Source organism: Hemitrygon akajei, chromosome 3, assembly GCF_048418815.1.
Source record: "Hemitrygon akajei chromosome 3, sHemAka1.3, whole genome shotgun sequence".
NCBI lineage: Eukaryota > Metazoa > Chordata > Chondrichthyes > Myliobatiformes > Dasyatidae > Hemitrygon > Hemitrygon akajei.
In genome coordinates this window covers 52,887,784-52,901,135 of record NC_133126.1, presented here as the reverse complement: position 1 = coordinate 52,901,135, position 13,352 = coordinate 52,887,784, and the positions used below count along the sequence as shown (strand labels likewise).

The following is a 13,352-nucleotide window of genomic DNA, read 5'->3' as shown; positions in this document are numbered from 1 at the left end:
TCTCTCCTTTCACTGCTGCCGCTTGTTCTCTGAAGCACAGTGGAGATCACTCTCATGTAGTGCAGCTCCTTCTTGAACAGATTTCCTCCAAGTGCATCTACTGAGTGCTATGTCTTCCCAGTGTTTAGAGATAATATTGAACTCCTTCTGATTGATTTTGATGCCATCTTTGAGGTGTTTCCTGATATGAAGCCAGCGAGAAAAAAAAAACACAGCAAAACCAGGTAATGTTAGAGACCTTACTGATCTTTACAACAGGATTCATTTAAATGAATCAATATTGATTCCATCCCACTGCCAGCCAGATTGACTGCCTGGTTGGCAGGAAAAACTAGCAAAAGTAAGCAATTCAAAATTGGCATTTCTGTTCCTTCTGATGTACACACTTAAAACACATTGTTTTTAAACTTGAAAATAGATTAGAACTGCAGATGCTGGAAATCTGAAATAAAGAAAACAAAATGCAGGAAACACTTAGCAAGTCAGAAAATATCTATGGAAAGAAAAACAGAATTCAGGTCAAAAACCCTTCATAGGGACTGGAAATAGAGAAAACAAGTTAATTTTATACAGCAAATTGAAGAGGAGGTCCAGGAAAGTTTTGAAACTTACCTGGACTTCTCCTGGTGGTCAGTTTGTTCCTCATGTCCTCTTCCTATGAAGTTGAGCAGGGTCAGGCAACAGCATAATGGTTCTCCCGTGGTGTGGATAAAATGGACACAATACAGTGGCATTACAATCACGTATTAAGTTAGCCCACTCCTACTTTTAGCAGGATCCTCCTACAGGGCCTGTTTTGCCATCGTAAGTATCACACTGACTGAGAATGGAGTTGGATTTCTTCATTCTAATGCTTTAATAATAACTCCCACCATACCTGACCCAGCTCAACTTTATAGGAAGTAGTTAATAGCAAGTTAACCAAAAAATGCTGACTTTATTATTTCATTCACGTTTGAAAGCTCTGGAGTTTGACCTGTAGCAGAAAATTGTTCAGGATTATAGCAGTTCTACTGTATATTAATTCTACACAGACCTATCATTTGATATATTCACTGTGAATTTAACTTTGGAACTGGAATTGGTTTATTATTGTCACAAGATAGTGAAAAGTTTGTTTGCATACTGTTCATACAGATCACATTATTACATATGACATTGAGCTAGAACAAATTAAAACTATTAATGCAGAATGAAGTGCAACAGCAACAGAAAAAGTGCAGTGCAGATAAACATTAAGGTGCAAGAACATAATGAGGTAAATTGTGAGGTCAAGTCTTATAACAGCAGGGTGGAAGCTGTCCTGGAACTTCGTGGTACACGCTTTCAGACTTTTGTATCTTTTGCATGATGGAAGGAGAAGAGAGAATGTCTGGAGTAGTTGCAGTCCTTGATTATCCCAGCTGCTTTTCTGAGGCAGCAAGAGTAGACAGAGTCCACGGAGGGGAGGCCAGTTTCTGTGACGTGCTGAGCCATGTCCCCAACTCTCTGCCGTTTCTTGCAGTCACATGCAGAGCAGTTGCCATACAAAGCTCTTATGCATTCATATAGAATTCTTTCTATAGTGCACTGATCAAAATTGGTAAGGGTCGACAGAGACCTGTAAAGTTTCTTCAGTGCCCCGAGGAAGTACAACCTTTGGTCAAATTTCTTGGCCATAGCATCTACATAGTTGGGCCAGGTCAGGCTATTGGTGATGTTCACTCCTGGGAACTTGGAGCTTTCAACTTCAACACAGTTGATGTAGATACAAGAATGTTCACATCCCCTTCCAGAAATCTATAGTCACCTCTCTCATTTTGTTGACATTGAGGAAAAAGGTTGTTGTCATGACACATTTTACTAGGTTCTCTATCTCCCTTCCGGTACTCTCACTGTTCTTTGAGATACAGCCCACTACTGTGGTATTATCTATAAATTTGACATTAGAGCAGAATTTGGCCAGACAGTCATAAATGTACAGTGAGTAGACTAGGAGGATGAAAACATAAGCTTGGGGGGGGGGGGGGGCACCAGTGTTTGGAATAATTATGATTGAGGTGTTGCTGCTTATCCTTTCTGATTGCAGTCTGATGGTCAGGAATTCAAGGATCCTGTTGTAGAGGGAGGCATTGACTCCCAGGGTGCAGAGTTTGGTGATGAGTTTATCTTCTAGTCAGAGAAAATGAAGCTCTTCCAACTATTTCTGTGTTTCAATAAGTCACAAATGTTGCAGTAAGTTTTAAAATAATTATACAAGCACTGTATTTATTAACTATGCCATGGATGGGAAAGGAGGAGGGTTGTGCATGGCTAGCAACCCAATCCCATAAAAACCTAGAGCTACAGAAACATAGGTAGAGGCTCCAGGTGCCCCATCCTTGGAAGAAGAAGGATCTTCCTCCTAGAAGATGGGCTACCTGGAACAACTTGAGGGACTCGCCCAGGAATGAGGACTCCAATGAGCTGCTGTCAGTGGCCTATTAGTAAGGATGGTGGGCTAAAGAAGAAAAGGACTATTTATTAGACAACATGCAAGCACTTGATTTTCCCTAAAGCACTTGATCTACCCTAAATTCACTTAACAGTTAATGGTTTTTACCAAAATTAAAGCTAATGACTTAATTGCAATAAGCTGAACGAATAAAACCAAACCTTGTTAAATTGCATTCAACTTACACAGAAGGTAAAATGTAGAAATTAATGGTCCCTATTCCAAGGAAGAGCACACTACAGTTCTTAACTGTTGGTTCAGCATTTCACAAAAGTGATAATTTTTCTACATACTCCATTAGGTTTTATATGCTTTTGTACTAAGCAAACATTAGGTAGAGCAATACTTGCAAGATTTTGTTGGCAGAGACATCTTACTTTGGAGCTCATTAGAAGATCTTAAATGTCATTATCAAAGGAAATCTGAGGTGAAGACAGAACTTTATAGGGTAGAATTACTATTGTGTTTTCATTAAATATTGCTTGTTATTTTTGATACAAAATCATCAGACATCTCAGCTTTGAATTTTTCCCCCAAATTAACACCATTTCACAATCGAAAAGGTTAGACTTAAATTATGAAAAAACAATCATGCATCTGAAGTACAAGCCATGACTTATTGGATGATATTTTGACTGGATAAAAATCTGTTTACATCCTTCAACAAAAACAATAATACAGTAAAAATGAAATAACGACTTTCTGGCAACAACAATTTAAAATTTTGGTTAAGGCAAAAAATGAAAGTCACAGGGAACCCCTGAAATGATGTCAATATACCACTGCTATTCTGAAAAGGCTGACTTCAACATCAAATGAAATATGAAGTTTTCAATGCCTACGAATATTAAAACAGGCAGGACAGATGTCTGGAGCTTGCTACTTCACGGTCACATTTTCTACATTACCACAGTGACATTTCAATAGTATTGCATTATCTTTAAAATGCTTAAAGTGTAATGGAAATTACTTTAATAAATTTACAATCATACTTGGATTATAAAAATGATCATTGTTGTGTTCAGCTAACAGCATTCATTTTAGTTGCTCTTACTTTCAATGTCAATCCTCCCTCAATTGTTTTCTTCAGTTTGTATTTGACCTGAAACCTGCAATTTTATTCATGTCGTGCGTTTTTATCCATTTCATACTTTAAATTAAGGGCTTGTGAATTATAAAAAGTTATGCAATTGTGTTAACTAGGATAGTGCAATATGTTCTGACATGCTGAGCACTAACTACTCAAATTTCAGTGATTATGCATATCACTGGGTGAGGCACTGCTTTGAAAAGAAAGAAAATATATTGGCGTGAGAATTTGTAATATTCTACCATTCTTTCTAGCAGGGTTCCAAATAACATAATTTTAAGCAAAGCTACAGTCCCTACTTTGTCAAGGACATGTCTAAAAAAACAGCTTTGGAGAACAACTTGGTTTAGAAAATGTCAAAAATATTTACCCTTCTGTTTATAGAAAATGACTTCCACCTCCCGAGTGGCCAGTTGTTCACTAACACACTGCTCAATTCGATGACCTGGAGCAATGCAAGCTATTCATTTATGGCAGTCTTGCTTTGTTTGTCTTTCCAGCTGGCCTCATCATTGACCATCAGTATCACTTTAACATCCCTTTCCCTTTTCTGCCTAGCTGTTATGTGTTCCAGTGTTATTCTAGCTTTTCCCAATCAAACTATGGTGCTTCCTTAATGGATTATAAAGAGTCTGAGTAAAATCCCAAGGGGTTTCACCTCTTCAAATGAAAAGTTATTTAAATTCTCAGCTGTTCTTTAAATTTTATATAACAATTATAAAATACCACACTTAAAGAAGTTGCACACTGCATTTCCTTCCCTAATTTTATCTGGTATTACTGACAGCTCCTGTATCCGGGATGTGTTCTATCGATATGAACCTGAGAGACGATGATTGAGAGTTTCTTTTAAGATAAGGATGTCAATAGATACAGAACCAGGCAGGTAAATGCCGATTAGCTGCTCTTCTGTTCTGAATTAATTGAATGAATTAGGTTTAGGTGGCAAGGGAGGCAGGGTTGTTACCATTGGGCAAGGCGTTGCACCTGCTTAGCGCCCCCCGCCCCAAAATCAGGGTCACATGAATCCATGGGAGCAGGTGGTGCATATTACAAATCCTGGTTGTGCAACTACTGATGCCAGGCAGACAATACCTGAAGATTATTGATAATGGCTGGAGTCATGTCTTGTAAAGTCACTGCCCAGAAGGCAATGGCAAACCACTTCTGTAGAAAAATTTGGCGAGAACAATCATGGTCCTGAGAGGAAAGATTTAAGAGGGACACGAGCAGCAAGTTTTTCATGCAGAGGGTGATAATATTGTAGAATGAGCTGCCAGAGGAAGAGGTTGAGGCAGGTACCACAGCACCATTTCTGAAGCAGTTTGGATAGGTACAGAGAGAGCAAGTAAAAGCATATATAAAGAAAACTGATAATGTGAGCAATGGTATAATTGGATCACCAGTGGCTGACAGCATGTAATAACTTCAGTTAATTCATTTTCCAGGCAGTCTTCATAAGTATAGCAGCAAATGCTTGAACTACTCTTGTGTGAGAAGGAAATCTAAATGAGCTATCCCTCATATACTTGTCACCTAGCAGATAACCAAATAGCAGACAGGTAATCTTATCCCCAAGGGACAAGTCATCCAGAGGAAGTGTGGAAAGGAAGTGGAAAAGAATTGGGAGCACTAACTAAATCAGATAGTGGGGGACGGAGGGCTACATTAAACAAAAATGTAACACCAGCGCAAAGTTGTTGACGGCTAACACCGTGTAAAATAAGTATGAGCTGGTAATTTATTGTCCATTAAAGGAATGTATTGTTGGTTATAAAAATGTATGCACAGTAGGAAGAGCTCAGAAGACATTATAAATTAGTACCTGGAGAGCCCTAGATAACAACGTGCAGACAACCCAGGGAGCTGTTATGGCAGAAGGTACTCATGAGGAAAGGCGCTTCTTAATTGTTGCGTTCTGTAACATTAATATCCATCCGATCACTTTGCATAAGTTATTGCTGCATTTTGAAGTTCTACAGACAGAGGAAAAGATGTATGTTCTTTTTCTTAGAAGGATTTCTTCTGGCACAGCCTCAGTAACTTCAAGACTATTGTCATGGTATTGTAATGTGAATTGAAAAAATACGTGGGATTATTAATGCAAACTCTTGCAAAGAATTCTCCTCCTCAAACTTTTAAAAACAGTACTGGTACTCAAAGCCTACTAAACAAGGATGTCTTTGTAAATTCATGTAACAATGCAGGTTATTCAAAAGACATTTCATCCGTGCTCTAGTGCAGATATCTGTGTAAAAATACAACTGAATAAGTGAAAAGAGAACAATCATAGCTTTAGTATTAGTGAGCTTATAGCTTTAGTATTAGTGAGCTTAGTTCAAAAGTAGCAGTTCATTGGCAGAAAGAGAGAATGGAATTTGTTTGAACTGAAACTATTTGGAAATGGGATTTAGCCCAGGAATCTGTACATGTTAAAATTACCCTGTATTAAAAAGGGCAATTTTAACATATACAGAGAAAATATTTACATCTACACTGATTTATCCTAGTTCTCAGAAGTGTTCCAAAATACTTCATAAGCAATTAAACAGCAATGAAATGAAAACCAGTTAGACTTGTTTTTTTTTGTTGGAATCTATCCCAAAATACTGAAGAAAGTAAAGGAGGAGATTGCTGGAAACTTGATGGAGATCTTTGTATCCTCTTTAGCCACAGGGGTGGTCCCAAATGATTGGAGAAAAGCCAATGTTGTTCCTTTGTTCAAAAAAATGCAGCGTGAACAAATTACAGGCCAGTGAGATTTATATTGGAGCTAGGGTAATTTTTGAAGGTTCGTAAAGGCAGGTTTTACTCACATTGAGAAAATTCAAAGTTCAAGATGAATTTATTATCAAAGAACATATATGTCACCATATATAACCCTGAGATTCATTTTCTTGCAGGCATACTCAATAAATCCTTGAAAGAATAATAACCATAATAGAATCAATGAAAGGCCACCCCAACATGGGTATTCAACTAGTGTGCAAAAGAGAACAAACTGTGAAAATAGAAAAAAAAATAGATAAATATGCAATAAATGTCTATAACATGAGATGAAGAATCCTTGAAACTGAGTCCATTTAAGCTGTGGGAGCATTTTGTTGATGGGGCAAGTGACATTGAGTGAAGTTACCCCCTTTAGTTCAAGAGCTTATGGTTGAGGGGTAATAACTGTTCCTGAACCTGGTGGTGAGAGTCCTGAGACTTCTGTACCTTCTTCCTAATGGCAACAGCAAGAAGAGAGCATGTCATGGGAGTTGAAAGTCCTTATTATAGATGCTGCTCCCCTGCGAGATCATTTCATGTAGATGTACTCAACGGAGAGGAAGGCTTTACCTGTGACGGACTGGACCGTATCCACTACATTTTGTACGATTTTCCATGCAAGGGCATTGGTGTTTTCATACCAGGCCATGATGCAGCCAGTCTCTCCACCACACGTCTATACAAGTTTGTCAAAGTTTTAAATGCCATGCCATTTCTTCGCAAACTCCTATGCAATTTGAGGCGTTGCTGTGCTTTCTTCGTAATTGCACTTATGTGCTGGGTCCAGGGCAGGTCATCCAAAATAATAACACTTAGGTATTTGAAGTTGCTAACCCTCTTCTCCTCTGATTCTCAGATGCGGACTGGCTAGTGGACTTCTGGTTTCCTCCTCCTGAAGTCCACAATTAGCTTCTTGATCTTGCTAACATTGGAGTAAGATGTTGTCATTATGGCATCACTCAACCAGATTTCCAGTTCCCCTCCTATATGATTTTTCACCACCTTTGATTCGGCCTATGACAGTGGAGTTGTCAGCAAACTTAAATATGGCATTGGAGCTGTGCTTAGCCACACAGTCATAAGTGTAAAGCAATTACAGCAGGGGGCTAAGTACACAGTTTTATTCTGCGTCTGTGATGATGGAGATTGTGGAGGAGACGCTGTTGCCGACCTGAACCGACTACGGCTCGCAAGTGCGGAAATCGAGGATCCAATTGCACAAGGAGGTATTGAGGCCAAGCTCTTGAAGATTATTGATCAGCTTAGAGGCGATGATGCTGTAGCGGAGCTGTAGTCAATAAAGTGCACCTTGATGTTGGCATCTTTGCTGGGTTGAGTGAAGAGCCAATGAGATGGCACCTGCTATGGACCTGTTGCTCCAGTAGGCAAACTAAAGAGAGTCCAAGTCACTTCTCAGGCAGGAATTGATATGCTTCATCACCAACCTCTCAAAAACACTTCACCACTGTGAATGTAAGTGCTGTTGGATGATAGTCATTGAGGCAGGTTACCACATTTTTCTTGGGCATTGGTATAACTGAAGCCTGCTTGAAGCAGGTGGGTATATCAGACTGCCGAAGAGAAAGGTTAAGAGACTCAATGAACACTTCTACCAGATGATCAGCACAAGTCTTTAGTTCTTGGCCAGGTACCCTCTCTCCACTAGATGTTTTTTGCAGGTTCACCCCCCTGAAGGCAGCTTGGACATCAGCCTGAGAGACTGAAATCACAGGATCATCAGGGCCTGTGGGAGTTCATGATGGTGCCGCCACGGTTGAAGTGAGCATTAAAGACATTGAGCACATCTGGAAACAAAGCCTTGTTGTCACATATGTCCCTTGATTTAATTTTATACAAGGTGACAATATTTAAACTCTGCCACAACTGTCAAGCATACTTCACTGATTCAAGTTTAGTCCAAAATTGCCACTTCACCTATGAGATGGCTTTCCGGAGATCGTACCTGGACCTCTTGTAACTTTCTTGGTCACCAGACTTGAATACGTCTGATCTGGCCCTTAGCAGATTGCAGATCTCATGGTTCATCTAAGGCTTCTGGTTGGGGAAGACACTGATGATTTTGTGGGGATATACTCATCTACAACTGTTTTAATAAAGTCCATGACAACCATAGTGCACTCATTCAGATCCACAGATGAGTCCTCAAGCTCAGCCCAGTCCACCGACTCAAAGCAATCCTCTGTCTCCTGTGACCACATCTTTATCCTAACCTCTAGAACTTTGCTCTTTTGCCTCTGCCTGTATGCAGGTATCCAAATGATCAGATTTACCAAAATACGGTCTGGGCATATTACGGTAGCCATTCCTCATCTTCATATAACAGTGCTCTAGTGTGTTGGGACCTCTGGTGCTAAAAGTTATATGCGATTGTAATTGGGCAGGGTTTTCTTCAAACAAGCCTGGTTGAAGACCTCGACTATGATTTGAAATCCATTGGGATAGACTGTTTCTTGTTTGGAGATGGCATCATGCAATATCTCAAGCACTTGATTACAGTCAGCTGCTGTCAGGATTATGGAGGAGAATTCGCCAGGTAAAAAACATGGACTTCTTAGGGAAAGTCAACATAGTTTTGTGCAGGGGAGGACCTGTCTCACAAATTTAACTGAGTTTTTTAAGGAATGACAAAGATGGGACAGTGAACGTTATCTAAGAGACTTCAGTAATGCTTTTGACAGAAGCTCATGATAGACTCATCTAGAAAATTAAGTTACATGAGTTTACAAAATTAACTTAGTCATAGCAGGCAGAGGATAATAGAGGGCTGTTTCTCTGACTACAGGTCTGTGACCAGCAGTATTCTGCAACTATCAATTTAAGACATCTCTTATCTGTAATACATATTAATGATTTGGATGAAAATTTTGGTAGAATGATAAGTAAGTTTGCATATGACATGGAAATTGGTAGAGCTGTGGATAGCAGGGAAGGTTATCAAAAGGATACAATAGGATATACAGTGCCTATAAAAATATTCACCCTTCCCTTGGAAGTTTTCATGTTTTATTGCTTTACAACATTGAATCATGGTGGATTTAATTTGACTTATTTGACATTGATCAACAGAAAAGTCTCTTTCGTGTCAAATTGAAAAAACTTCTACAAATTGGCCTAAATTTATTACAATTATTAAACACAGAATAATTGATTACTTAATTACTCACCCCCTTCAAGTCAATATTTAATAGATGCACCTTTAGCAGCAGTTGCAGCTTTGAATCTGTGAATTTGACTGAATTTATTTAAATCTTACATCCATCCCACAATGTGAGGGAGTAAAAATCTTTGCATTATGACTCTGTCACAATGTACAGCCATGTAAAGTTATATGTCTAATGGCTTGTAGAAAGGAACCGTCCCATAGCCTGTTGGTCCTGGCTTTAATGCTGCAGTAGTGTTTGCCAGATGGAAGCAGCTGAAACAGTTTATGGTTGGGGTGACTGGTGTCCCCAGTGATCTTCCAGGCCTTATTTGTGCACCTGTTGCTACAAATTTCCTCAATGGAGGGAAGTTCACATCCATAGATGCATTGGGCTGTTGGTTCCACTCTCTGCAGTGCTCAGTGATCAAAGTTGGTGCAGTTCCTGTACCAGGCGGTGATACAGCCAGTCAAGATGCTCTCGGTGGTGCCCCTGTAGAAGGTCTTGATGGTTTGGGGGCCAATGCCGAACTTCTTCAGTCGCCTGAGATGGAAGAGACGCTGTTGTGCTTTGTTTTTGCCACAAAACCGGTGTGTACAGTCCAGCTGAGATCTTTGGTGACATGTATACCTAAGAACTTGGAACTACTCACCCTCTCAAATGCAGTCCCATTGATGTTGATTGGGCCAAGCCCGTCTCCGTTTCTCTGTAATCCACAATCAGCTCCTTTGTTTTTTGGACATTGAGGAAGAGGTTGTTATCTTGGCACCACTGTGTCAGGGTGTCAACCTCTCCTCCACAGGCTGTCTCATCACTGCTGGAAATAAGGCTGATCAATGTTGTGTCATCTGCGAATTTGATCAGCAGATTGAAGCCGCGTGTGGCAACACTGTTGTGGATGTAAAGTGAGTAGAGGGGATTCAGGACACAACCCTAAGGGGTGCCAGTGTTGAGGGTCAGGGGGCAGGGGTGCGGAAGCACATCCTTACCACCTGTTGGCGATGCATTAGGAAGACTATGATCCAGCTGCACAAGGTGGGATGCAGGCTGAGGTCTCTGAGCTTCCTGTCAAGTCAAGTCTGACTGGTGAAGCACCCAGATAACAGTTGTATGCACAGTCTCTCCCATCTCAACAAATGAAGCTTGTAACTCCTCCAGAGCTGTCATAGCTGTGTTGGTGGCCTTCCTCATTAGTCCCCTTCTTGCAAGGTCACTCAGTTTTTTGAGGACGACCTGTTCTAGGCAGATTTACAGCTGTGCCATATTCTTTCCATGTCTTGATGATCGACTTAACTATACGCCAGGGAATATTCAGTGACTTGGAAATATTCTTGTATCCATCTCCTGACTTGTGCATTTCAATAATCTTTTCGTGAAGTTGCTTGGAGTGTCCTTTTGTCTTCGTGGAGTAGTTTTTGCCAAGAGACTGACTCACCCGCAGTTGGACCTTCTAGTTGTTTGTATTTTTACTACAATCAATTGAAACACCTTGACTGCACACAGGTAATCTCCAGTTAACTAATTACATGACTGATGAAACCAATTGGCTGCACCAGTGATGATTTGGTGTGTCATATTAAAGGAGGTGAATACTTATGCAATCAATTACTTTGTGTTTGATATCACTTTTTAGAGATCTCTTTTCAATTTGACACAGAGTCTTTTTCTGTTGATCAGTGTCAAAATGAGCCAAATTAAATCCACTGTGATTCAATGTTGTAAAACCATAAAACATTTTTATAGGCACCCGTAGATTATCTGGAAACCTGGATGCAGCAACAGCAGATAGCATGAGGTCAAGTGCAAGAGGAAAGTATACAGGAGCTTTCATGCACACAGGGATTTGGGGTGTACGTCAATAGTTTAGTGAAAGTGGCAATTCAAGTGGAAAGGGTAGTAAAGAATGCATATAGCATGCTCATCATCAGTCAGGGTGTTGGGTATAACAGTTGGGAAGTCATAATGCAGCTATATCAAAAAACTACTGTTAGGCCACATTCTGGAAAAATGTGGAGGCTTTGGGGAGTGTGTAGAACAGATTTTTCAGGATGTTAAAGATCTTTAGCTATGAGATTGGACAAGGTTGGTTTGTTTTTGCTGGATTGTTGTAGGCAGAGATGAGACCTGATAATATATAAAACTATTAGAAGCATATATAGGATAGTCAAAAACTCCACCCCCCCCCCCCAAAGTGGAGAGGTTAAATATCAGAGTTCAGAATTTTAAGGTGAGAAGGGGAAAGTTTAAATGTGTGAGACAAGGTTTGTTTTACTCAATTTTCTAAGGGCCTGGATCATGCTATCACTGGAGGTGGTAGAAGCTGATATGATAGCAACATTTAAGAGGCATTTAGACAAACGTAATGAAAAGAGATTAAAGGGATCAGACCTTGTGCAGGGATTAGTTTGGATTGGCCGCATGGTTGACATGGAGATGATGAGCCAAAGGGCTTGTTCCTGTGGTGTACTGTTCTACATATGTCGATTGAGGGAGAAATACTGGGCCAGAATACTACACAATTCCATTTTCCCCGATCTTTCTTAAGATCTATAACTATATAGATCTGCTAAAAGACTAGTCTTAAAAGCAAAGACTCCCTGGCTTTCCACTGCAAATCATGGTCAATTAATCACGTTTCCTTGGAAGAAGAGGAAGACTCATTCTCTTTACTGTCATTAACTCCCAGTGCCCAGCCAGTCAATACGAGTAAATGAATGCTCAGCTAGATTGCACCCACCAATCATCCATTGTTTCATACTTTAACTTCCTTTAACAATGCTCTCACAGTTTCACTCTCAAATTATGTTGGCGCGTGGCCTAGTGGGTAAGGCATCAGACTAGTAACCTGAAGGTCACTGGTTTGAGCCTCAGCTGAGGCAGCGTGTTTGTGTCCTTGAGCAAAACACTTAACAACACATTGCTCTGCGACGACACCGGTGCCAAGCTGTATGGATACTAATGCCCTTCCCTTGGACAACATCGGTGGTATGGAGAGGAGAAGGCTTGCAGCTTGGGCAACTGCCAGTCTCCCATACAACCCTGCCCAGGCTTGCGCCTGGAAACCTTCCAAGGTGCAAATCCATGGTCTCACGAGACTAACGGATGCCTATATTACTCTCAAATCTCCACTCTTTGAGTCACAACAGCAAGGCTGTTGTCAAACTTTTAACACTTCCTCAATACTCCTTTTAATCCATTTCTCCTGCCTAGATCTCTCACTGTCTTCTCACTGAATGCTTCTCCCACCAAAATCCAATACTTCACTCAGCAAAAATCAAACTGCAGGAGGTACTCAATAGGTCAGGCAGCATCTACAATTGTCAATACTTCAAGAATGTTCTCAAATTTCACCCATTCACTCCAAAAACTGTGGAATGTAGTAAACAGCTAATCTCATCATTCATCATCACACTTGGCTAGGACAAGACCGATTCAAATACCAACATACAGATCATAAGACATCCAAAACACCCCTTTGCCCCACAATGTTCAAAGTACTAATTACATATACCATATACAACCTTGAGATTCAGCTTCTTGCAGGCAGCCACAATACAAAGAAACACAATCGAATCCACGAGAAACCACACACAATCCAATGTGCAAAAAATCAAATCATGCAAAAATAAAAAAGGTAAACATAAAGCATGAACTGCAGAGACCCTGAAAGCGAGTCCACAGCTGTGCAGTCAGTTCAGCACTGAGGCGAGTGAAGCCGGTCCAGGAGCCCGATGGCCACGGGACAACAACTACACCTCAACCTGGTGGCATGGGACCCAAGACTCTCACACCACCCGCCCAACAGTAGTAGTGAGAAGAGCAGGAAACAGGTGAAAGCCAGGCAGTCGTGAAGACTCAA

The 13,352-nt window shown here is 40.5% G+C and overlaps 1 protein-coding gene across 3 annotated transcripts in view; it reads right to left on the bottom strand.

The window, feature by feature from the left end:
- Window positions 1-13,352, bottom strand: part of LOC140724997 (E3 ubiquitin-protein ligase pellino homolog 2) — a 137,732-nt gene that overhangs the window by 67,396 nt on the left and 56,984 nt on the right. The window contains exon 1 of one of the 3 annotated variants that reach the window (XM_073039901.1): window positions 613-1,876. The exons of the other annotated variants lie outside the window; for them this stretch is intronic. The gene's annotated coding sequence lies outside the window, so the exon portion shown is untranslated. Of the gene's footprint in view, window positions 1-612; window positions 1,877-13,352 lie in introns of those variants that run through there. 3 annotated transcript variants of the gene reach the window in all.